Consider the following 27,115-nt stretch of genomic DNA (forward strand, 5'->3'; position numbering starts at 1 on the left):
ACCTCAGTTTCACTCCGGGGCAATTACAAATTTTGCATAATTAAGTAAACAATTAATAACTAACTGAGAAAGTAATGATATCTAATTATCTTCCCACCCTTTATCCGACAAACGCAACAACCAACACCTAATATATCATTCACACATTATCTTATGTAATCATGTACGCTATTAAACAATTAATAGCAATTAATTAATAATATATGCATTATATTAAATTAACTTCCAACCCTTTACCCACACAAAGTCAACAACCCGCACCTGATATATAACTTACAAAGTTCCTAAATATACAATGTACATATTTATTTATCAATTAAATCATTTTTAATAATTAACATTTATCATTATAATTAATTTCCTGCACACCATTTACCCCTACGAAAAACACATGAACCCACACCAAAAATATAAATAAAAACAACATACAATTAGACATTTACATAACCAATTATCAATTACTTTCCACCCTTTACCACTGTAAGCCCCACAACCTGCAACAAAAACTTCCCATAATTAAAAAAATATCAATACAAATAAAAATTAAATAAAAATAAATAATTTACTTCCCACCCTGTGCTTCTGTAAACCCCACAAATCACGATGGCATTAAAAATAAGAATGAACTATTACTTTAAATTTAAAACAACTGCAAATTTACAAAGTATATAAAAAAACATTGACAATTATTATACCAACAATTTATAACATATACAATTAAAATATATACTAAAATATATAACACAATAAAAAACGATATCATGAAAGGTGATATTTTGGGAAATTATATTATCAACGTACATATTTTTTACATTGATATTAATAATATAGATATTTTTAACATCACTATTACTTACCTTAAAATCGATATTATTGTCAACAATAGTTTTTGCACCCAATATTTTTGCATTATAATATTTCCAACTCAATATCTTTGCCTCTCGATATTTGATTTTCAATATTTTGTCTGAATACCCTCTCATGGTCGATACATTTTATACATAGGCGGGAGATCCATTCCATTGACTGCTCAATGATAATGAGTAGTACAACTGAGCATCAATTTGCTCCTTCATTCTGTCCAGGATGAGTATGTTGAATTCTTCGCCTGGGGTCAATAGAAGAGTGAGCCCTTTGTTGTCTGCACAGTCAGGTCACATACCGCTATATGTATCAACAAACCATTTTGCATTTCCTAAATAGCGAATTTTAAGGAATCGCTATTTAGGAAATGCAAAACGGTATGTATGTACAAAATCGCTTTCCAATAGCGATTCCTTAGCATTCCTAATTTGAGATTAGCAAATTGTCATTCGCAAATTACCCCTTCATTTCCATGGGCCAGGAGGCCCATAGGAATGAAAGTGCAATTTGCAATTAGCAATTTGCTGATCGCAAATTAGGGATTTTTCCAAGGGTGCAGGGGTGTCTCAAGAACACCCTGCTGCACCCCTGAAAAAGACATTTGGGGGCATATGGCGCACATACATGCCCTAAGGGCATGTATGGGCGTCATATGGCACCTTTGGTTTTTTTCAAAAAAGCTTTTTGATAAGAATTCGCAAATTACCACCAACTAGAAGTTGGTGGTAATTTGCTAATCCTTAATGGCATTTTTTCCATAATATTTGTTTGATACATTGCATTTAAGGAATCGCAAAATTTGCAATTCCTTAAGTGCAATCGCAAAATAAGGATTAGCAAATTTTGCTAATCTTTATTTTGCATCAAACTTGTTTGATACATTCCATTTGTCTATTTAGCATTCGCAAAGGCCGAAATTCGCAGAATTTCGGCCTTTGCGAATGCTAAATAGCTTGATACATATAGCGGTTAATGAGATATCCATTCTATCAACTCTGATGGCACCTTTTCCTCCACCCAGATCCTTCCAAACATGGAGTGAAGAATATCTGCTGATGTTTCAAAGTCTGCTTTCGGTGTCTCCACAGCAATGTTGTCAGGTCCTGCTGCCTTCCCATTTCTCAGATGCTTGATTCCTTAGTAAGTCTGCTGAATTGGATTGGCAGCTGGCTGGTTAAGGCTATGGCAAGAGCTGGTTCAGCAGTTATTCAAAATGCACCATCCATCTTCGTTGTCGGCCTCTGTTACCCATGATTGTCTTCTCAGGTTTGTCTTCAACAGGTCTTTCTGGAGAGTTTTCTCAGTATGTGGTACAGTTCTTTCATGTTTCTATTACTTGTTGCGCCCTGGACTTGAGTGATAAGACAATCAAATCTTTGCTTGTCTGCTCCTAAGGTTCTCTTAGCTACCTTGTTGGTTTTGGTGTATTTGCTCTGAGCTTTTGCTTTTTCTACTCTTGATTGGCTAGTGTTGATCGAAGCTTTCCTCTCCATTCTCACTTAGATTTTACAGAGAATCATTGAGTTCTGTTTCTTAGGACCCAGTATGTCCTGGCATGTTGATTTCACTTTTTCTTTTACCTTCTCACACTGACTTTCTACAGGCTCTCTGTTATTCTATATTTCGTGCAGGACCGGATTCACTCCATTTCTGTGTATTTTTGAGCAGGGAGGTGTTATATCGTGCTCATATGGTTATTTCCTTGCCCTGAGGGGAACGGCCACTGATACTCTCGCTCCGCACCACCCTGCGCCTTGAAATAGGAGACTTCATCACCCAGGGGCACCACAGCTGCTGCGCTGGCCGTGCCATCATCTCCCGCTCCTGGAGGTGCGATAAGAGCGCTGCTGCACTTTCACACTGCGGGACGCGTGCGGGAATGCGCTGGGCGAAGCCCGGGCCAAGGGCCGACCCGTCTGCGCCCATCAGTGGCAGGAGGAGGCAGGGCAGGGCCACCCCCACACCGCAGGGTAGAGCACGGCACTGGCGAAACAGTTGTGACCGATATCCTACACAGGTACTGTTGTAGCTAATCTCAATTCCACAAACATATCTGTAAAGAGTTGGACTAACTTTTTCATGAAATGTCCCTGTTACAATGATGTCACAAGGAGTATACCCTTAGATAATAAGTGATACAATATAGCAAATTGAGAGTAGGCGATAAATATTATACCCGGTCTGATTGCCTAAGACATATTGTAAGTCAGTTATTACCACCAATGGGCAAAAGGAAGCTGTTGGGTGGAGGCGAGGATTGGGGAGAGGTTGGAGGCACTAATTCAAATCGCAGTAGAAGGGGAAAAGGGCAAGGAACCTCCAAACTCATGCAAGTAGTAATTGTGTCCTAGACCGGATTGATACCCTGATAGAAGAGTGTGAGGGTATCCTAGAGCTAGAGCCTAGGACGTAAGTAACTAGTGACCCACCTCCAAATAGGCCGGCCCATGAAGATAAAACCCATACTACTACCATCCCATTAATGTTTCATAAAACAAGTGCAAGAAAAGCTGATAAAAGCTCTAAGGAGGGAGAAATATCCAAAGAAGGTGTAGCCAACATATATCATACTGTTACCATGGTGCAGTGCACAAATAGATTTCTCCTGTTATTTGATATTGTTAATAATGAAACAAGAGAGGAAGGTGGGGGACTAGCAACCCAGTTTTTCCCGGCCACTCTTGACCTGGGTAGGGACAGGGGTCCAAACTCATCTAAGGAACATCAAGGCTTATTTCAGCAAGTTATTTCGATGAGGCAAGAAATGGGCATAATGAGAGGCCAGATTGTGGATCTAATAGCGCTGGTAAAATCATCGACAGCTGACAGATGGCAGTCAAGGGCCACAAGGGAAGACAAAGATCTAGGACACTTATACACAGCATCTAGGGCCACACCACTGATCACCCCACATCCCAACCAAAAGAAGGCTCCTGGGGCTTCACTTAGTTCGGGTAGGCCCAGGGATGAGAGTAGAATGACACCTTTAATGAATTCACCTATCTTGAATCCTACTAAAACAAATGCAATCAATAGCCATAGAAAAAATCATTATCCAACAGATTATGCAAGGGCACGGGTACATCAGAATGGTATCACCGTAGCACATCTTATCCAGCTAAGGGCATTGGAGCAAAATAGGCACTTGGCTTGTTGCTCTATGGAAATGTAAAGTACATTAAAAATTGTCATGGTGAATGTCCCAAAACTAGCTGCGAATAATAGACCAGAGGGTGAGGATTCCCTAATAAATAAATCAGTCCACCGGATACGGCACGTGAGAGGATGCCGGTTGGTGATTAGGGAAGGCATAGTTAGAGCCCGTAGAGTGGTAGCAACAATAAAGTCCTTGGACAGCATTGAGCTCACGATGGCTAGGGCACATACAGCGGAAAATCTTTGTGCCCTAGAATTCCGTACAAGCGCACCAGGGCAATCAGCCATCCAGTTTAGACGCCCACCTAGGAGAGGCGATAATGTCCACCAACACGAGCATAATCTTTCCAGGCACTAGGGGGTATCCAGCTGGAAAACACTGATTGACATGAGAGAGATCTGGATAAGCGGCAGCAGGTCCAATCGTCATCAGAGGTGGTCCTCAGAGGTAGTCCTCTTGGGTATGATTGTCCACCATCAGAGCTAGAACGAGGTATAAGAGAGGACTCCTTGCTAAATAACCAAAAAGTAGGGATAGGACAAGAAAGCAACCAAAGTCCAAGCTTACCCGCAGTAAATATTCAATCGGCGGGCAATAGGGAATTAGCAATGAACACACTAGTGATATGGAACATTGCAGGATTAGGGTCCAAGCTGGGATCTCCAGAGTTGCATACTTTTATCAAGAGGTTTGAAGTTTGTCTGACCAAGAGACTTGGTCAGAGGCCTTCTTCTTTTGCGTTGGTTATTTAAAAAAAATGTATCCCAGCCTTTAAAGGACCAAGAGGGAGACCTTCAGGGAGACTATCAATGTGGGTGAAGCAAGATATGGGGTTGACTATCCAAACTATCCCAACCCACAGTCAAGACATTCAGGCTGTTAGACTGTCCAGGTGCTCCTACAGGATCGCAGTAATATATAATATGCATGTGCGTGGCTAAAGAGGCAAAAAGTCGGGTGTATTAGCGACACTTGTCAATCTTCTCGAGAGTAACCAGTCATGCTTACCCTTGATCATCGCAAGGGATTTCAAAACGACGTTCGAGCCACTCTTGAACGAGAAGGGCAACTCATTTGATGAGGAAGATTTGAAGTGGGGTGTCCCAAAGCTGGAGTTAGAGCCAACAAAAAGATGGTCTGATGTGGAGATTCCTATTAATTCAATATGTATGGAAAATGGTCTACAGGCACTTAATGGCCATACAAAGTCTGACAAAATAGGGGCTGTCACATTCAATAATGGTCACAGTACCAGTAGGATAGATTATTTTCTGCTCAGCCTAGCACTCTGGCTTACAGTGAAGGATAGGAAAATCCAAGATAGACTTGAAAGTGATCATAATCCTCTATGCGGGACTTCGACCTTTTTTGTTCTTAGACCCGTAACAAAATATTAGCCAGCCATATTTCTAACAATGTAGTCCCGTCAAATGACCTAAGGTGATAAAAGTGGATCACACTAAAAGAACTACCGTTAGTACTCGCTAGTATTGAAAAGGAGCTGGACCGGGCCACCAGTGATCTAGAGGCTAGTGTAATTACTCTGCTCAATCTAAAAATACCAATTAGCATACATAATGAATTCTTTGGACAATTGCGTATGCACTTTTTAAAAAAGAGCAAACCTAAAAAGCTATCCATACCCAAAGCACAGGAATGGTATAGTATTGATTCCAAAAGGTCGCGTGTAGTATTAGGAGACTCTATAAAACAAGGGGATCCCATATTGGTATAATTAGCAAGGGCCACATATCGGGGGCAAAATTAAAGACGAAAAAGGAATGGGACAGTAAAAGGTGGGACGATCTGAAGAAGGCCTGTGTTAACAGGAACTCAAAACAATTTTGAAATGTCCATAGATGGAACAGAGGAGAGCAGGCTTCCCAGCCCCATAATCATGTCTCACAACTGGAGAGGGTAAACCAATTCAAACCTCAATATGCTGCAAGTGAGCATGAAAATGAAGACAGCATTGACAAACAGTTTTATAAGGAGGCAGCATTTAGAAAGGCAGATGTTGAGGTGGCCCTTAAATCCATTATGGCAGATAAAGGCCCAGGTTTAGATGGAATACCGGGGGATATATTCCTCGCCAACAAAGCAAGATGGAGCTCACATATCCTCTTATTATCAAATGCTATAGCCCAGGGTGCGCCGATTTCAGATTCTTGGAAAAGAGCAGAGATTATCCCTGTCTTTAAAACCAGAGACAAAGCGTGCCCAGGGAATGACAGGCCCGTTAGCCTTATTGACTCGCTTCAAAATATAATGGGTTGGATGATGCTTAGTAGAGTGCAAGATTGGATCGATGCATTCTGTATTTTATCGCCATTTCAAGCAGGATTTTGTGCTTTTACAAGCACAATAGATCAAGTATTCAGGTTTACCCTTTTACATAAAAAAATAGTAACCCTGGGTAAGGGCAGTTTATATGCCATTTTTGTTGTCCTTAGGTCAGCATTTGATCTTGTACCACGTGGAAAACTCTGTCAGACACTACAAGACATGGGGCTACCACTTGACCTTCTGACACCTATCATCCGAATGCACGAGAACAATAAGGCTAGGATTTGTTGGGGTAAACAGGGCGAAGTCACAGAATTTTTCCCATTGGAGAAAGGAGTATGTCAGGGATGTGTCCCGGCCCGACCCTATTTTCGCTGTATATTAAAGGGATAGTGAACTGTATGAGATTAACTAACACTAACGCACCGTCACTGGCAGGTGAAAAAGTCCCCATACTGAGGTTTGCGGACGACACATCGATTGTTTCTAAAACACCTATTGGGCTTCAGAAAGCCCTTTCAATCTTCGAAGAGATTTGTGCGCGACGGGGACTGGAGGTCAATGTGTCCAAAACTGATGGCCTTTAATCCATACATGGCTTTTAAGGGGGGTATTACGCTGAATAACATCATGCTCGACCAGTTAAGGAGTTCCCTTACCTGGGGGTTAACATTCAGGAGGGGCTAAAATGGTCACACCAAGTTGATCCAGCATCACTGAAACACCGACAATTGGCAGAGGTACTACAAAAAGAATACAATACTTCTTTTACTAAGATAATCAGCCCCACCATGGAGATATATAACATGAAGGTAATTTGCTCTGCCTTATATGGTGCAGAACTCTGGGGTGATGAGAACTTAGCCAAATTGACTATCTCGGAAAACAAGATTCTCAGAAATATCGATAGACTGCCCCAGAATACTCCGAAACGTCCACTACTGATCGACCTTGCGAGGAAGCCAATCGCAGAAACTGAAAAATTACCCCCCTTGTTGTACTGGCGAAGACTATGGTCGACCCCAGAGCTTGTAGGGTATGTGGCTGGCTACTTAGATGTAATAAGGGTGGACACATTACACAATATAAGATGGCTAAAGCAGCTTAGAGCCACCTTATTAAATATGGGTATGAGCTCGCTATGGGAGGATCCCAAAAATTCAATTTTTCCTTCAAAACAGATCCTGGAGGTTAAATATTGGGAAATGGCTCAAACGGACTTTAGTGAGGAATTGTGAGTCATCTTCCCTCACAGGGCATTTCCTGTGCTGTAAATCTACACCCAAGCTAGTACAATATTGGGACATTTTTACAAAGCCCTTTGAGCGGAAATTATATTTCCAGTTCAGGGTTGGCACTCTGCCTTTAAAAGCTTTTAGTAGCAAATGGTGCACATTCTGTGATGATTTGTGTTCGGTGTGCCAGAACGGTAACGAATCTTTGGCCCATGTACTGTTTGAATGAAATAGTTATAAAGCCCCTCGGAGCACCTGGCTGTCTCCAATATGCAACGTTTGGCAACAAGAAGAGCACAGGAGGCAGACAGAATTCTCAGAAGAGACACAATTGAATTGCTAGTTGTAGCCATTGCAAAATTCCTGGGGTGGGTGTGGGCAATCAGAGCAAAGTCCCTCAAAGAGATACAGACCACTAAACATATATGCTTTGCTGTAATGTATGTTTGTGTAATCAATTGCTTTATTGAAATAACATGATAGTGTGTACAAAAAGTAAATAAATGAATATTTTTAGTTAATTAACTATTGCTATATTTTTAAATTGTTTAAAGTGTATTTAAGATATTTGCATACATCCATCCTAGAGCGTGTACATTGATTCTGCAAAGATTTTCCATGAATTACTTTTAGAAGTCGTGTGTATTTGTTTTGTATGTACGTTTTGTGCTTTTATGACCTAATAAGTCAAATAAAGCTTTTTGGATTGGATTGGATTGGATATCACTGGTGTTGGTTTGTCAAATCTATCCATGCTTTCTTCAACTTCAACTTTAGCTTCAGCCTCGCTATGAGAATGTGATGATCTGATATCACTCTCACATCCTGCGGGAACCTCTGGACTTCTTGGCAATGCAGTATGCTCGATCTGATTCTCTGTTGAATTTTCTGACAGCCAAGTTGTCTTGTGTATTCTTTTGCATGAGAATACACTGTCCCCTATCACTGGACTGTTCAGGGCATAGAGATCTCTTAACCTTTATCCATTCTCGCTCATGTCGCCAAGACCATGATTGTCCATAACTTCTTCATACCCAGAGTTGTTTCTTCCAATCTTGGCATTGAGGTCCCCCATAAGTATGATGATGTTTCACTCAAGGCATTTCTCCAGGTCTGGAGTCTGTTGTAAAACTGTTCTTTTTCTTCTTCTTTGCTGTCATTTGTATTTGGATAACATTCACATTCATCCACATTCTTTGTCTGGAAAGTCGCTGTGGTGATTCTTGGACAGTGGGAATCACATTCAATCAGAGGTCTGTCTGTTGCTAGCATTAGCATCGCTGCTACTTACTTAGTGTGTGGGGCATTATCTTAATCATTTACAGAACACAGCAGTAATCCTCCTGAGGATTGTGTTTTCCAACTGGACTGTGTCTACCTGGTCTCACTGAAGGAGATTTGTCTCTCTCCAAGACCAGGATGTTCTCTGCTCTTTTGTTTTCCGTATCTGTAGCAAGGAATGTTTTTTTTACAAGTTGGTGTAGCTATACCACACATAATATTAATTTAGCAGGAGGGCTTGGGACTGACCAGTGGTGGGGACCCATAAAGCAGGGGTTGGGGGATAAAGAGGGAGGAAGCCAGGAGCTGGGAAGGAACATGAGGGAGGTGTAAACAAGTGACAGTATTAGCAAAGGAGAATGCAGAGGACACAGGAAGGGTCCCTGGATGCAAAACAATTAAATGCCATAAAAAGAAGTTGAAGGACATGTTCTACATGATATCAGCATGGCAGATAAAGATTTAAATCTCTGCTTTTTTCTAAAATGATATATTTAATATATTACAGTAGTGAAAGCCGCACACAACACAAGCTCAAACATCCTATCCAGGCCTAGAGGCTGCAAATATTTGCAATGTGAAAAAAAGCATTGCATCATACAATATTAACATTACTAGGTCATTTGAGCAATAAAGATTTTTAAAAAAAAATAAAAAGGCCCAGTGTGTGCCAATTAATTGGACGTACAAATACAACTTTAGATGATAAAATCAGCATTCAGCTAATCACAGTTTTTTACCCCAAAGTCTATTGCATTGAGGGGACAGGAGTGGGGGTGAGTTGACAGACAACGATGATGGAAAATTAATTATTCATTTAATTTTCCCTTGTTGTCATCTTTCGAGTCACCCCCCACTCTGCCCCTCTACTCTTATCTGTATGAGCAGCTCATGTGCACTGAGTGCCTTGTAGATTTGCTTTTCATCATTGCAGGTGTTGGTTGTGTGTTTTAAAGCCAGGGCTGATTGAAGGTATAAAAATTACAACTCACAGAAAATTAGGTTAATTAGTTTTATTAATAATGTTAAGGCTAAGCCACCTGGGGTGGTTGTAGCAAATATTACTGTGCCTCATAAATATATGCCAAGGTAAACTAGCCAACATATTTCATCCACATGGAGATGGACTTCTTCAGGGCATAAAATATTTGAGAATATGTTTGTCATTCAAGGTAATGGTCTTAGGTTTATCCAATATTAGTTTGGCGTTAATATTAGAGCTCCCGAATCTGTCCATCCAATAAGAAGATCATGTAAAGAAAATACAGTTAAAGAATATCCAATCTGTTATCCATGTTACACGTCTTCAGAAGCTGGTCTTTGATTGAGGTAGTCAGAGATACACACGAGTGCCCCTCTGGGAAATCTTCAGACCTAATGGGATCCCAATAGATTGATGCTGACAATACGTAGACATGTTGGCTTCCATTGTGTCCTGAATCACATAGCAACTTCACCAGCCCAAATCTTGGTTGGAATCTATTATTGCACCAGTTTAAAAACAGGGGAAGGGATCTAAAAATGGCATGCACTGACATCCCTCATTGATTAAGGGGTGAGAGTGGTGGGAAATTCAGAGAAATTCCTGACTGGGGTCAAGGTTAATACTGGCTCTTATTATGATGCTGGTCCCAATCTGCCCGATTAGGATAGGACCACCATGCTTTTATCTACTGCAGCTTGTGCTTAGGCCCAGGATCAGGGCTGCAGCTCAATCCACAGTAGAAAAGGGCACATCGTGCATAGCCAAGTGATGCCTGGCACACGGAGCATGGGTGTGTGTGTGTGGGGGGGGGGCATATGGATCGTAACCACCTTCACTGAGTTTTAGTTTTTTCGTAACTGAGAATATACATGTAATTTCTATAAAATAATCATTCACAGTTCTGAAACACCCCAGGTCTGAATGCCAGAAAGAGGTAAAACATGTGTTAGCTGTGCACTCCCCAGTGTGTTTCTGAAGTTAATACAGTGAGCAAGAAGCCAGAAAATAAGGAAGAAGATGAAATATAAAAAAGATAAGCTCTACCATATAAATGTGATACAAGACTGTGTTTTGCATGTTATCTGCATCTTGATGTTAAATGATTTAGTGATCCTCAGGTTACAGTTTGTAGAATTCCAATTTGCACATTTACTCAAAACATATGAATTTATGAATGAGATAATAAACAAAAAGAGGAATCTGGAGCATATCTAGCAGAAAGCTCAACATATACTATAATGGAATGGGACGAGGTATTTACTGCACAAAAAAATAACAGGACAAAGATAACCAGCGTACAGTACTTTCTGGGTGTGGTAAATACCTCTTTATCCTAGTTTTAGTCCTTGTAGTGTAGCCACACACGTAGATACAGTATTTATGAGCCCAAATTCTTCATGTTCGCTTGTTCTTGGGACTTTTTTTCTTGAAAATTTTACAGAGGTGCGATAATTACCGTTTGCAACTATAGCTACCACAGCCCTGATTGTAGCCAGACATCCGGGCCCTCCTGGACTGTGGTTAAATGGCAGCCTTCATCCTCCTGGACCTGTTAGCCACTTTTGACACCATCTCCCATCACATCCTGACCAACAAAATACACCACATTGGATCGCCTCATACCTCATCGGAACAACCCATATGATCCATCTTGCAGCGTTCACATGGGTGCCCAAGAAAGTCATCTGCAGAGTCCCCCAAGAATCATCTCTCACTCCGACCCTATTCAACAACTACATAACCCCCTGACCTACACCATCAGATTGCTCTGATTCAACATCATCTGCTACACTGACCACAACTAGCTCATCCTCTCCCTGTCCAAAGACCTGTTTACCACCAGAGCCAGCTTCCACAGATGCATGATGAACGGTGCTGACTAGAGGAAGGACGACTGTTTCAAACTCAACACAGACAAGACGGAAGTCCTCATTCCAAGAAACAACAACTCACCATGGAACAATGCATGGTGGCCCACGGATTTCGGTCCTCCTCTGCCCTGACAGACCATGCCAGCATTTCTCTGCATCATACTGGACAGAACGATATCTATCATGAAGCTGGTCTACGGAGTCTGATCCGCCTGCTTCCACACCCTTCTCATGCTCCGCAAGATCTGCATGTGGCTCCCATTCAACACCAGAAGGACATTCACGCAGGTCTTCATCACTAGCAACCTGGACTTTGAAAATACACTCTACGGAGGAATCACTGCACGTCTCCTAAAGATACTTCAGACAAAGCAAAACTCAGTGGCAAGAATCAGCCCCAGATGACCCACATCACACTCCACCTCAAGAATTTACACTGGCTCATGATCAAGAAGAGATACCAGTTCAAGATGCGGACCCAAGCATACAAAGCCCTGCACATCAAAGGACCAGCATACATTAAAAAAAACGAATGACTGTCAACAAGCAACACAGATACCTTATATCTGCTTTCTTGTTCTTTGTAGACAGCCTCCAGTTCTGCCAAAGCAACAATGAATGATGCTCCTTATCACACTGGGTGGTAAAGGCATGGAACATCCTTCCCCTGCACCTGAGGACCACTCCGTCATTCTATTAACTCAAAAAAGATCACAAGACCTGGATGCTCCAATGAGCAACCACCAGGCAGCAGTCAATATCTCCAACACCTCAAGGCCCTTACAAGTTATTCGCTGTGCTTTATAAATGTCTGATTGATTGATTGATTGAGGCAGAAAATACTTCAGCCTGTGGTAAATACCCCTAAGTAGATCATTCATAATAATGACTCCTGCAAAAAATATATGTTTGTTTGAAATTGAGCTCAGCACTTATAATCATGGCCTCGGTACAGTTTGGAATTCACTCAATAAATCTGCAGTACATCATTTGATACAGTTTATTTCAATATATTTCTATGGGATGATGCCAGCAACCGGAGACGTGCTCCTAGTTACACACAAAGGGTTCAGTTACATCCTGTGATAATAACTCAGGTATCCTGTGCCCCACACCTTCTGTGAGAGTATAAAAGGCATGCTCTGAGCATGAGATGTGCAGAAGACCCAGGCAAGTGATCCAGGTCAGAGACTCCAACCCCTACTCCTTACTCTGCTGGCGCCATGAGGGCCATCCTTGCAGCTGTGGCCATGCTCCAGGCACTGATAACTGGAGGTAAGATGGTCATTCCCTTGTACAGTCATAATTGTTGTGAGTATACACAAAGGCGCAAATAGATATTAAGAGAGTAATGATCAGGACAGAGCTAAATTCACTTCAGAAATCTGCTGTAAGTTTAAATGTTCCTGGCTGTCTTTATCTACTATCATATCATTGCCATTTTTCCTTGTTTCTGTCTTTCCCTCTATTGTTCATTATTTATCTTATTTTTACACAACCTGTAAATGTCTGGGACCCCCTCCCTAACCATAAACTTTAGGAGGGGATAGAGGTAAACATTTTTGGAAATATTTGTATTTTTAGGGGAGATATGGAAATGTCCCTTAGGTTCTGCTTGCGGTTCGGCCAGGCTGGACCTTGCTAAGGTTTTGAGTTCTATTGTGTTTTGAATATTGATCGTACACAACTTAAAAGGTGAATTGGAACAATGATCATAATAATCTTCAAGGGAACCTGTTGTCATGGTGACCATTAAATGATCACCAACATATTTTTGCATGGAGGATGGCTGCAGTCAACAGAGAAATAACAGAACCAGCAATGTCACCATACTCTCTTACTACAGAGCTCTTTTTTGTCCTCAGTGTCTCAGAAGAAAATGCACAAACACGTATACTGCATTCTTGGCACCATGCTTCACCCTGCAGCTTCTCAGTAGTAGACAAATCTTCTGGAAGTGACTTATTGCACTTCTGCATTAGTGGGAGGGAGCGTAACTGATTAGCAAGTGGTCAGAACAAGAGAGATGATAACTTTCAAAACAACATTTTGGAATAGTCAGCGTTTTTTATTTATTTCTTGTTTCCATATTTACTTCATATCTTTCATTTCATTTTAAAACTGGGAGTCCTTAAAAACTAGAAATCCATTCCAGTATGTTTACTAGCTGCATAAAAGCAGATTTCAGAGTTTTAAGAATTGAAAAAATAAATCCAAGAATACTGCTTTAATCCTGTGAGGGTGATACAGTTCCAAGAAATCAGATTGTGAGCTGAGCTGATGTGAGTGAGTTGAGCTACACTCTCATCTATGTTCACGAGAAAACACATTTCATGTTTCATTTTTGTTTCTTTACATGAAGAGCACAACATAATGTTAAGATCCAACTTCTCTCAGTCTTCTCAAAAGCAGTAAATGCTACCTTTGTTCAATTGACATAGCAGAGAAGTTTCAAACTTATCAAACTGCTGTAAAATCCGGTTCCAATCTGGTAGCCACAACTTACAATCAATCAAGGACCTTTTATTATCTCCTTTCGAAATGTCTGGGGTGTCAGCAGGCTTCACCGGCTGGACCTGGACTTATGTATGTTTCAATGGTAGCAAGTGGCTAGTGTGAATAGCCATAGGATAGGCCACATGTCCAAAGTGTCAATAGACAGCTGGAAACAACTGCTTCCACAGTCATCTATCCCAGGTAGCTCTATGCTGGTAGTGGGTGTAACCTGACAGCCATTGCTGATAATCTTGAACGACGAAGAAATATACTGGTTTAGACATTAAACCAATGCTTACTGCATGTCCCTGTCACCATGTAGGTCGCCCCCCAGCTGCCACACGGCCCCCCTGTGCCGCTTTCCTGCTGTGATTGTTGCAGTCCTTCCTGCGCATCAGACTGGTTTTCCTGTTTTTCCTTTGTGCCATTATTATTTCTGACAAAACTACTACTATGTCAGTTGGTGCTACAGTCACCATATAATAACTACTAAAAGTCAAACAAAGGAGAACAGAGGATACATGTGTGGTAAATGGAAAAGGTAATCTCTAGAAAAAATCTCTAGAACAATGATAACAGACTGGTCAGCCAAATCCAGAACATAAACTTTGTGGATAACCATCAAACAAACCAAGTGATCCGTCCGATCATTTGGCCGTCCACACCGTGGCCTGGCAGGTCCCTAGATCATCTAGACCCCACGCCACACAGTAGATCGTGAATACTGGATACGGTCCACAGTGAAATGAACCTCCAATTGTTGGCCAGTTTATGATGGTTGGTGAAATGAACCAGTAGTAGGTCTTTAATCTTTTCCCTTTGACCCTCCCCTCCCTGTATGTTTTTGTAGCTTAGAGCAGCTGCCGCCTGCGGGTCATTCTCCTTTCAAGAGATTCATAATCTTCTGTTTTAGTTCTCATAGTTACGGCGTACCGAACTTGAGACGAAGATAGTTTCAGTGTTCTTAGAGTGGTGCCCCTCACTCTTGGTTGTACCCCTATATATTGCAAAGCGCATACTACTGCATCATTACATCATGGCAGAAATTAGTGGTTTAGCTTATGACGACTCAATTTACCACATCACTGAGCCAGAACCCACCAATCACCACCACTGACACCAACGACGCAGTCCGCAACCTCACACAGTGGATCATCAACTGCTCGACGCCCTTGCACCACTGAAGAACCCTCCAGGCAAGCCCAGCAACAGGAAAACAACATGGTTCACTGACGACCTCAAAGAATCAAAGAAATCCTGCCGAACCCTTGAGAAAACCTGGCGCCGCAAACAGACGACAGAAAACATGACAGCCCTCAAGAACGCCACACCACCAGCTGATCCGCACCACTAAAAAGACACCGTTCAAAGAACGGCTGGACAACAACACACACAACAGCAAGGAAATCTTCAGTATCGTAAAAGAACTCTCCAATCCCAACGCCAACAGCAACGACATCGCAAGACCTCTGCAACTCCCTCGCCACGTTCTTTCATCGCAAGATCGCCGATATCCACAACAGCTTTGGCGCCCAGACTCCACCCCCAGCCACCGAACCAACGCCCCATACAACCACCCTCAGCGCCTGGACTCCCATCAGCACCGAAGACACCGCCCACGCTATGAACACCATCCACTCCGGCTCTCCTTCTGACCTATGCCCTCACCTATGGAACGTCATAAACAACTCCCTTGCGTCCGCCACCTTCCCAGAGAGCTAGAAGCACGCAGAGATCAATGCCCTACTGAAGAAACCCACAGTGGACCCTAAAGACCTCAAGAACTTCCGCCCCATCTCTCTTCTTCCCTTCCAGGCAAAAGTGATCGAGAAAATCGTCAATAAACAGCTGACCGCATTCCTCGAGGCCAATGGTTCCCTCGACCCATCCCAGTCCAGATTTCGAGCCAACCACAGCACCGAGACCGACGACATCAAGACCCTACTTGACAACGGGGAAACTACTGACCTCATCCTCCTAGACTTCTCAGCTGCCTTTGATACAGTCTGCCACCGCACCCTAATAACCCGCCTCCACAACGCCGGGATCCAAGGTAAAGCCCTGGACTGGATCTCCTCGTTCCTCTCCGACAGAACCCAGAGAGTTCGCCTCCGTCCCTTCCGCTCCACGGCCACCGAGATCATCTGCGGCATCCCCCAAGGCACATCGCTCAGCCCAACCCTCTTCAACATCTACATGAGCCCCCTCACCACATTTACACGCAAACACAACCTCAGCAACATCTCATACGCCGACAACACTCAGCTGATACTCTCCCTCACCAAAGACCCAGCCACCGCCAAACTCAACCTCCAGGAAGGAGTGAAACACCACGTCGCTGAATGGATGAAACTCAGCCGTCTGAAACTGAACTCAGACAAAACGGAGGTCCTCATCCTCGGACCATCCCCATCCGCCTGGGACGACTCCTGGTGGGCCACAGAACTGGGCACCGCACCGACACCCACTAACCACACACGCAACCTGGGATTCATCTTGGACTCCTCTCTCATGATGACCAAGCAAGTCAACGCCATCTCATCTTCATGCTTCAACACCCTGCGCATGCTCCGTAAGAGCTTCCGGTGGATCCCTAACGGAACCAGAAAGACAGTCACCCAGGCCCTCATCACCAGCCGACTAGACTACGGGAACGCCCTATATGCAGGAACCACAGTCAAACTTCAGAAAAGACTCCAACGCATACAGAACGCATCCGCACGACTCATCATCGACATCCCATGCCACAGCCACATTTCAGCCCACCTGAGAGACCTGCACTGGCTCCCCGTCAACGAAAGGATCACGTTCAGGCTCCTCACCCATGCACACAAAGTGCTCCACGACATAGGTCCCGAATACCTCAACAACCGCCTCACGTTCTACACTCCAACACGCAAACTCGGCTCCGCTAGCCTCACCCTCGCCACCGCCCCATGGATCTGCAGAACCACCGCCGGAGGAAGATCATTCTCCTACCTGGCGGCCAAGACATGGAACTCCCTCCCCACCCACCTACGACTTACCCAGGATCACCTCACTTTGAGGAAACACCTCAAGACCTGGCTCTTCGAGCAGTAGCGGCACTCCCTCCCCCCCGCCCCAGCGCCTTGAGACCCTCACGGGTGAGTAGCGCGCTCTACAAATGTACTGATTTATTGATTGATGGCCAATACTGTGAGCTGACAAACAAATCACAAAAAGTACCTGATTATAATGTGTATGTTCCAGCGTGTTTGGAACTGAGTGCATGGCATATGAGAGCTATGCCTATATATTCCATCACAAACAGCCACCAAAAAACCCAAATGATGTCCCACTTATTTTATTCACTTCAGATAATCACACAGAGTGAGAGAGGAAATTGTACGTTACAAACCCTTATAGCAGTACTGAATGTGATAGCATGAATATGTTCACTAGTGATAGGGACATCTCAGTCCTGAAGAAAGCCATACTGTGGGCACTTTAGATGGCTGAAACTTGTAAACTGAGGATGTGGGATTTCATCACCATCTCATATCATACCCATCTATGGGGCATATTAGTAAGAACCTCATTAAAATTATCGCTGTTTTAGTGGCAGGAAACTGCCACTAAAACGGCGATAATGGGCTTGCTAATATGCATTATAGAATTCCAATAGCAGCCCAGGTTAGATGTCCTGCACATCTAACCTGGGCCTCTATTGGAATTCTATAACGCATATTAGCAAGCCCATTATCGCCGTTTTAGCTGCAGTTTCCTGCCGCTGAAACAGCGATAATTTTAATGAAGTTCTTGCTAATATGCCCCAATGTTTTTTATCTTACCCAAAGTTTCCATCAATACAATTGTCTTGAGTGGTGGGTAAACTTGAGGTCATTCTAATCCTCTGATCCCTCCAAACTCTGGAAAAAAAACATTTGTGCTGAATTCAGGTTTCCACAACTATGACCTAGACCAAGTGGGCACCTATAAGGTAATTATTTCAATAGTGTATCTTACGTTGCAAAACCATTACAACTGACTCCCCTCTTTTAATTGATGGGGTAGGAGATACATCCACGTTGTGCCACATTTAAAAATTGTGCAATCCCTTTTGTAAAACAACCGTTGTTAGACAGATTACACACACCCATGTGTCAGACTCAGACAAAGAAAAAAGTGTGTGTGAGCGAGATGGCACCTCACGGGCGCACCACCAACGGGAACCTGGCAGGTACTCACCAGGATTGCCCTGATCTCATCTTTGGCACCATCAAGCTCAAAAGAAAAGATTTGTCCAAAAGCAAACAAACAATCTGTTTGTGAAAATATGCAGTGTAGAAGAACCACGAACAACACATATAGTGTCAAACTAAACATATAAACCACAAACAACACGGATCTTTAACTTTATTCTGTTTCTTTCGTGTTGGTTGTGGAGTCTTCACAACTATAAAAAACATATAAAAACACATAATTGTCAACCTGCCTTATAAAAACACCTGTTTAGGTGTAGGTAGACCAAAATGCACATAACTACACAATAGTTACCCTCAATCGGCCAACTTGACTCATACAGGCCGAGAGGACGGGACCCTTGTGGGTTTTTTTTGAGACTCCAGATGTAAGTCACTTCTCCTCCCCTTCGGTTATTTTCACTGCAAGGGATAGAGCATCACCAATTTACACACTTATTTTCTCTCTCTTCTATGATACATTCTAGGTTTTCACCTGCTTTTACTGCCGATTGTTAGATATACTCTATCTCTCCTTTCTTACTGCGACATTTGCATTTATATAAAGAAGGCCTTTCTCTATTTCGCTCATGGCCGGACCCACATATTCCACGAGTGTTCGTTAAGTGAAACTAAACCCCTCCATGTTGCGTAAGAGTTCCTATATGCCTGAAAGTTCTTCTTCCTATACCAAATCTTGGCCTCCATACTCCTTACCGATAGGTTGTCGGATATTCAGCGTTTCATCCGCCTGTATGCCTCCCCGGCCAAGACACCTTTCTTTATTTACACCCGACTTGGGTGCGTTCAAATGTCATGTAATTGGCGTCTGACGTGCGTAATCACCTGGGGGCTGTGGACGTCATCGCCATCTTGGAACAGGAACAAACTCAGTCTATTCATTGGAAATACCGCTATCTTTGCAGTATCGCAAGATCTCGCGATCTCTTCAAGTTTTCCAATCAAAACTTTATTTATGTTTTACAGAGCGATCTTTCTCAATGGAAAACACGTTCAATCAATCAATCAATCATGGCATTTGTAGAGCGCGCTACTCACCCGGGAGGGTCTCAAGGCGCTGGGGGAGAGGGGTAAGTTACTGCTCGAACAGCCAGGTCTTGAGCTGCTTCCTGAAGGAGAGATGGTCTTGGGTTTGCCGTAGGTGGGTGGGGAGGGAGTTCCAAGTCTTGGCCGCCAGGTAGGAGAAGGATCTTCCTCCGGCGGTGGCTCTGCGGATGCGCGGTACGGTGGCGAGGGCGTGGCTGGTCAATCGCAGCTAACGGGTGGGCGTGTAGAAGGTCAAGCGGTCGTTGAGGTACTTGGGCCCCAGGTCGTGGAGAGCCTTGTGTGCGTGGGTGAGGAGTCTGAACTTGATTCTCTTGCTGACGGGGAGCCAGTGCAGGTCTCTCAGGTGTCCGGTGATGTGGCTGTGTCGAGGGATGTCCAGGATGAGTCGTGCGGAGGCGTTCTGGATGCGTTGGAGTCTTTTTTGAAGTTTGGCTGTGGTTCCGGCGTAGAGGGTGTTCCCGTAATCCAATCGGCTGGTGACGAGTGCCTGGGTGACGGTCTTCCTGGTTTCGGTGGGGATCCATCTGAAGATCTTGCGGAGCATGCGCAGGGTGTTGAAGCATGAAGATGAGACGGCGTTAACTTGTCTGGTCATCGACAGGGAGGAGTCCAGGATGAAGCCCAGGTTGCGTGCGTGGTCCGTTGGTTTGGGAGCGGTGCCCAGGGCCGGGGGCCACCAGGAGTCGTCCCAGGCGGAGGGTGATGATCCCAGGATGACTTCCGTCTTGTCTGAGTTCAGTTTAAGGCGGCTGTTTTTCATCCAGTCGGCGAGGTCTTTCATCCCTTCGTGTAGGTTGGCTCTGGCGGTGGTGGGGTCGTTGGTGAGGGAGAGGATCAGCTGGTTGTCGTCGGCGTAGGAGATGATGTTGAGGTTGTGTTGGCGTGCGATGGCTGCGAGGGGGCTCATGTAGATGTTGAAGAGGGTTGGACTGAGTGAAGATCCTTGTGGTATGCCGCAGATGACTTTGGTGGCCTCGGATCTGAACGGAGGGAGGCGGACTCGCTGTGTTCTTCCGGCGAGGAACGAGATGATCCACTCCAGTGCTTTCTCTCTGATTCCGATGTTGCTGAGGCGTTGAACTAGGGTGCGGTGGCAGACAGTGTCGAACGCCGCAGAGAGGTCCAGGAGGATGAGGGCCGCTGTTTCCCCCGTTGTCGATCAGGGTTCTGATGTCGTCGGCGGCTGCGATTAGGGCGGTCTCGGTGCTGTGGTTGGCCCAGTACCCGGACTGCGAGGGGTCGAGGGATCCGTTCGTCTCGAGGAAGGCGGCAAGCTGTCTGTTGACGGTCTTCTCGATGACTTTGGCCGGAAAAGGAAGGAGCGAGATGGGACGATAGTTCTTGAGGTCGGTGGGGTCCGCTGTTGGTTTCTTCAGGAGGGCGGTCAGCTCGGCATGCTTCCAGCTCTCCGGGAAGGTGGCGGTGTGGAAGGAGGAGGTGATGATGTCTCGGAGATGGGGTGCGATGATGGCGTCGGCTTTGTTGAAGACGTGGTGTGGGCATGGGTCGGTTGGTGATCCAGAGTGGATGGAGTTCATCGTGCGGGTGGTGTCTTCGGTGCTGATTGGGGTCCAGTTGCAGAGGGTGGTGGTGGTGGGCGTTGGTTCGGCGGTAGGGTGCGTGGTCTGTGCGTCGAAGCTGTTGTGTATGTCGACGATCTTGCGGTGGAAGAACGACGCGAGTGAGTTGCAGAGGTCTTGCGAGGGAGTGATGTAGTTGTTTCCGGCGCTGGGGTTGGAGAACTCTTTGACGATGCTGAAGAGTTCCTTGCTGTCGTGGGCGTTGTTGTCCAGTCGTTCTTTGAATGCCGTCTTCTTGGTTGTGCGGATCAGCTGGTGGTATTTGCGGGTGGCGTGCTTGAGGGCAGTCCTGTTGTCTGTGGTGTGGTCGAGCCGCCAGGCTTTCTCGAGGGTGCGGCAGTTCTTCTTGGAGTTCATTGGTGAACCAGGGGGTTTTCTTGCTGCCGGGTCTGCTGGTAGGGTTCTTTAGTGGTGCGAGGTCATCGGCGCAGGCGGTCAGCCACTTGGTGAGGTTGCTGGCAGCTTCGTTGGGGTCCATTGTGCTGGTGGGGGTGTTCTGGTTGAGGGAGGCGGTGAGCTGTTCGGCGGTGATCTTGCTCCAGCTTCGGCGGGGAACCTGTTGCGGGTGGTGGTGGGCCGTAGTTCTTCTGAAGCTGAAGTGGACGCAGCTGTGGTCGGTCCAGTGGAGTCCGGTGGCGTGGCTGACGGAGATGTGCTTGCTGGATGAGAAGACGGGGTCAAGCGTGTGGCCGGCGTAGTGGGTGGGGGTGTTCACCAGTTGCTTGAGTCCGAGGTTGGCGAGGTTGTCCAGCAGGGCGGTGGTGTTTCGGTCGTTGTTGTTCTCCAGGTGGAAGTTGAGGTCCCCTAGGAGGATGTAGTCGGCGGAGGGAAGGGCGTGCGGGCTGATGAAGTCTGCGATGTCTTCGCTGAATTGCGTGCGTGGTCCCGGTGGTCGGTAGATGAGGGTGCCTCGGAGGGTGGTCTTGGGGTCGGTGTGTATCTGGAAGTGCAGGTGTTCGGCGGCGGTGAAGGTTTTGTCGGAGTTAGTCGAGATGCGGATGGTGTTCTTGTGTACGATGGCGATGCCTCCTCCCGTCTGGTTGACGCGGTCCTTACGGGTGATCTTGTATCCGTCCGGGATGGCTATGGCGATGTCGGGCGCTGAGGAGGCGTTCATCCAGGTTTCGGTGAGGAAGGCGACGTCCGGTGCTGTCGCATCGAGCAGGTCCCAGAGTTCCACGGCGTGCCTGTGGACGGAGCGGGTGTTGAGCAGGATGCACTTCAGGTGGTTGCTGCTGGTGTTCGACTTGGCGGGGGTGGTGCAGGTCCTGTAGCAGGTGAAGCGGCAGGCTTGGCAGGTGAAGGGTCCGTGGGTGCGTCTCGGGGTAGCTCGGTAGCAGGCAGGGTTCCGGCCGGTATTCAGTGCGTAGAGAGTGGCGGCGTCGTAGGTCTGTCAGGTATTCTTGCTTCGGCGGCTGGGGCCAGGGGTTATGGCGCTGGGTGCGGTCCAGGCTGCCCGTGAACGCTGCGCGTGCGCGGGGGTGACATAAGAGGGCAGCCGGGAGGAGGGTCGGCGGCGGGTCGGCCAATGGGCTGTCGGGGGGGCGGGGCCGTAGGGAGGCAGCGGCGGGAAACTCTGGAGCTCTGGCGCGGGCGGGCGGCTCAGCGGCGGCTGGGTTGCCCGGGCGAAGGCAGGCAGGCAGGCAGGCAAGTGAAGGCAGCAGGAGGAGCGTGGGGGCGACCAGGCCACAGGAGTGGCACAGTGGACGCTCCCGAGGGGTGGACGCGGCTCCCTTAAGAGGGCAGCCGGGAGGAGGGTCGGCGGCGGGTCGGTCAATGGGCTGTCGGGGGCGGGGCAGGGCGGGGCGGGGCAAAGACAACTCCCTCAGGCTAGACAGATTGTATAGTTAAAATGTTTAAAATGTTGCCTAGTCACCGGTTCACAATGTCAATACAGGTTATATGCAGATTATAAATCTTATGATATATATTTTTGGAAGACTTGCAAAGACTGCACATAACCAAAGGCTATCTTTGTGAGTGGAACCGATCTTTATGAGTGGAACAAAACACTGCACCGCAAAGACAACTCACTCGGGCTAGACCGATTGCATAATTATAATTTAGGCCTAGCCACCGGCTCATATTGCCAACGCAAATAATTTCAAAAAGTATGTTTTTTTAAAAGAATTTCAAAGATTGCACATAACCAAAGTCTCTCTTATTCAGTATTTTGTTATTTACTGGATAAAGATTATTAGGTATAGTAAGTGTCCACTCACATATAACCCCAATCCATATAGACCATCCACCGCACACCTGTATTTTCTTCTTATTAGGTTCAATATCTATGCCTAATTTAAACAGGGCATCTGAGGGTTGTCTATTGCACAAAGTGTAGAGTGTATTATCTGGGAAACTTTTTCGCTTGAACATCTTCACTGATACACAGGAACTCCTAACCCTTTATCATGGTACACAATAGAGATTCCCTTAGTGTACTTTATTCCACTCCAGAAGTTCGTTAAGCCCCATTCTTTCACTTTTCTCCTGGAAAATCCATCTCAGCGTCCACGCGCAGCGGCCGTGCCGAAGGTGCGCCAAAGGTAAGCCCGTCTGCGCCCGTCCGCGCCTGGACCGTGCCCAGCGCCAGACCCCCTGACCCTCGCCGCTCCCAACCCTCTAGAGTCACATATGATGCCGATACTCTCCTCACCCTCAACCCCGGACGCACCCCACTATGCTGCGAAGCTACCCCAGGACGTACCCACGGCCCATTCGCCTGCCTCTCCTGCAAGTTCAACTGCTTCAGGACCCTCACCAAACCCACTTCCTCCACACACAGCTCCGAACCCAACCGCCTGAAATGCATCCTACTGAACACCCGCTCGGTCCACAGACATGCAACAGAACTCTGGGACCTAATCGACACTGCGTCACCTGACATCACCTTCCTTACTGAAACATGGATGAACGCATCTTCTGCCCCCGACATCGCCATAGCCATACCGGACACTTACAAGATCATTCTAAAAGACCGCACCAATCAAACTGGAGGAGGCATCGCCATCGTCCATAGAAACACCATCAAAATCACAACAAGCTCTGACGACAATCTTGCAACCGCCGAACATCTCCACTTTCAGATCCACACCGACCCCAGGACCACCCTTAGAGGCACCCTCATTTACAGGCCTCCAGGCACCCGATCTCAATTCAGCGACGACATGACAGACTTCGTCAGCCCGCACGCCCTCGCCTCCGAGAACTACATTCTTCTAGGAGACCTCAACTACCACCTTGAAAACATACTCGACAACAACACCACCACCCTTCTGGACAACCTGTCCAATCTCGGACTCAAACAACTTGTTGACACCCCCACTCACACAGCCGGACACACGCTCGACCCTATCTTCACCTCCAGCAAGCACATCTCCTTCGATCGCACTACAGCTCTCCACTGGACGGATCACAGCTGTGTTCACTTCAGCTACAAAACCACCCTGTCCCACAACCGTCCACAACCCATTCCCCGGAGAAAATGGAACAAAATCACCACCGACCAACTCCTCACATCACTCAACCAAAACCCTCCCACCCTAGCAACGGACCCAGACCAAGCGGCCACCAACCTCAGGCAATGGATTACCCACAGTGCGGACGAACTAGCACCCCTGAAAAAGCACCAGTTGAAATCATCCAGCAAAAAGGCTCCCTGGTTCAATGATGACCTTAAAAAATCCAAGAAGACATGCTGCACCCTGGAGAAGAATTGGAGATAAGACCCAACCTCAGACAACATGGCCTCCCTCAAGACAGCCACCCGCAAACGCCACCAACTGATTCGATCCGCCAAGAAATCAGCATTCAAGGACCGTCTCGACAACAATTCTCATAACAGCAAGGAACTCTTCAATATCGTCAAAGAATTCACCAACCCTACCGCAGCATCCAACGACATCACTCCCTCCCAAGACCTCTGCGATGCGCTATCCACCTTCTTCTACAACAAAATTGCCGACATCCACAACAGCCTCAAGAATACTCCCAGTGATCAACCCGCCCCACCCCCTTCAGATCCCACCCCTCCAACTAACAACCTCAGCGCCTGGAACCCAATCACCACTGAAGACACCATTCGCCTCATGAACTCAATCCACTCTGGCTCGCCTTCTGACCCCTGTCCCCACCACATCTTCAACAAAGCTGACTCCATCATCACACCCCAACTCCGCGATGTCATCAACTGCTCTTTCAACTCTGCCACCTTTCCAGAAATCTGGAAACACGCCGAACTCAGCGCCCTTCTGAAAAACCCCACAGCAGACCCCTCAGAACTGAAAAACTACCGACCCATATCCCTCCTCCCTTTCCCGGCCAAAGTCATCGAGAAAGCCGTCAACAGCCAACTCGCCGCCTTCCTTGAATCCAACAACTCCCTGGATCCCTCACAGAACGGCTTTCGAGCCAAACACAGCACCGAAACCGCCCTCATTGCGGCGACCGACGACATCCGAGCACTCCTGGACAACGGAGAAACAGTGGCCCTCATTCTACTCGACCTCTCCGCCGCCTTTGACACTGTCTGTCACAGCACCCTCATACAACGCCTCAACAACATCGGCATACAAGGAAAAGCCTTGGACTGGATCATCTCGTTCCTAGCTGGGAGAACCCAGAGAGTCCGACTCCCCCCATTCTACTCAGAGGCCACCGAAGTCATCTGCGGCGTACCTCAAGGTTCCTCACTCAGTCCCACCCTCTTCAACGTGTACATGAGTGCTTTCGCCTCCATCGCACGTCAACACAACCTCAACATCATCTCTTACGCAGACGACACCCAGCTAATCCTTTCCCTCACCAAAGACCCCAACACCGCCAAAACCAATCTTCACGAAGATATGAAAGAAGTAGCCGAATGGATGAAACAGACCGCCTAAAACTCAACTCAGACAAAACGGAGGTGCTCATCCTAGGATCCTCCCCCTCAGCTTGGGACGACTCTTGGTGGCCTTCCGCTTTGGGCTCAGCACCCACACCCACAGACCATGCACGTAACCTTGGCTTCATTCTAGACTCCTCTCTCTCAATGTCCAGACAAGTCAACGCCGTCTCGTCCTCCTGCTTCAACGTCCTTCGCATTCTCAAAAAGATCTTCCGCTGGATCCCCCTCGAGACAAGAAAGACTGTCACCCATGCACTGGTCACGAGTCGACTGGATTATGGCAACACACTTTACGCCGGAATTACAACAAAATTACAGAAAAAGCTCCAGCGCATCCAAAACGCGTCAGCGAGACTCATATTAGACATCCCGCGCCAAGAGCACATCACCGGACACCTAAAAAACCTCCACTGGCTTCCCGTCAACAAAAGAATTACTTTCCGCCTTCTTACCCATGCAAACAAGGCCCTTTATAATCTAGGACCCGAATGCCTCAACACCCGACTGTCCTTCTACAATCCCACCCGCCAACTAAGATCATCCAATCAAGCCCTCGCCGCAGTCCCGCGCATCCGAAAATCCACCATGGGTGGCAGATCCTTCTCCTTCCTGGCTGCCAAGACCTGGAACTCACTCCCCACCCACCTCCGCCTTACTCAGAACCACATCTCCTTCAGAAAAGAACTGAAAACCTGGCTATTCGACAAACAGTGAACCCCTCCCTCTAGCGCCTTGAGACCCTCTGGGTGAGTAGTGGGCTATATAAATGCCCGAACTTGAACTTGAACTTGGTGGTAAGCAGCCGTCCTACTGATCTGGAATCTCCTGTCACTTTTTCTAACACCACCCACTTGAATGTGTGTTTATTACTGTGACAATGTTGAACTAACTTTGTGGTCAATTTTCCTACCCGGATAGTGCTTACATGTTCCTGAATCCGCGTTTTTATTTTGCGTGTGGTTAGTCCAATGTATTGTAAACCACATTCGCAGTCTAGCCTATATACCACATTAGTGGTATTACAGTTACTAAACTGCCTCAAAAACCATTCATTGCCAGATTGTAGCTTTACACTTGTCACCTTAGATGTTAAAGGGCAAACGGAACATGTACCACAAGGGTAATGTCCAGGAAGGACCGTACTGTTGCTTGCTGCATTACAAAGTTGTGTACGTGTATGCACCAATTTGTCTTTAAGATTG

Source organism: Lissotriton helveticus, chromosome 1_1, assembly GCF_964261635.1.
Source record: "Lissotriton helveticus chromosome 1_1, aLisHel1.1, whole genome shotgun sequence".
Classification (NCBI taxonomy): domain Eukaryota; kingdom Metazoa; phylum Chordata; class Amphibia; order Caudata; family Salamandridae; genus Lissotriton; species Lissotriton helveticus.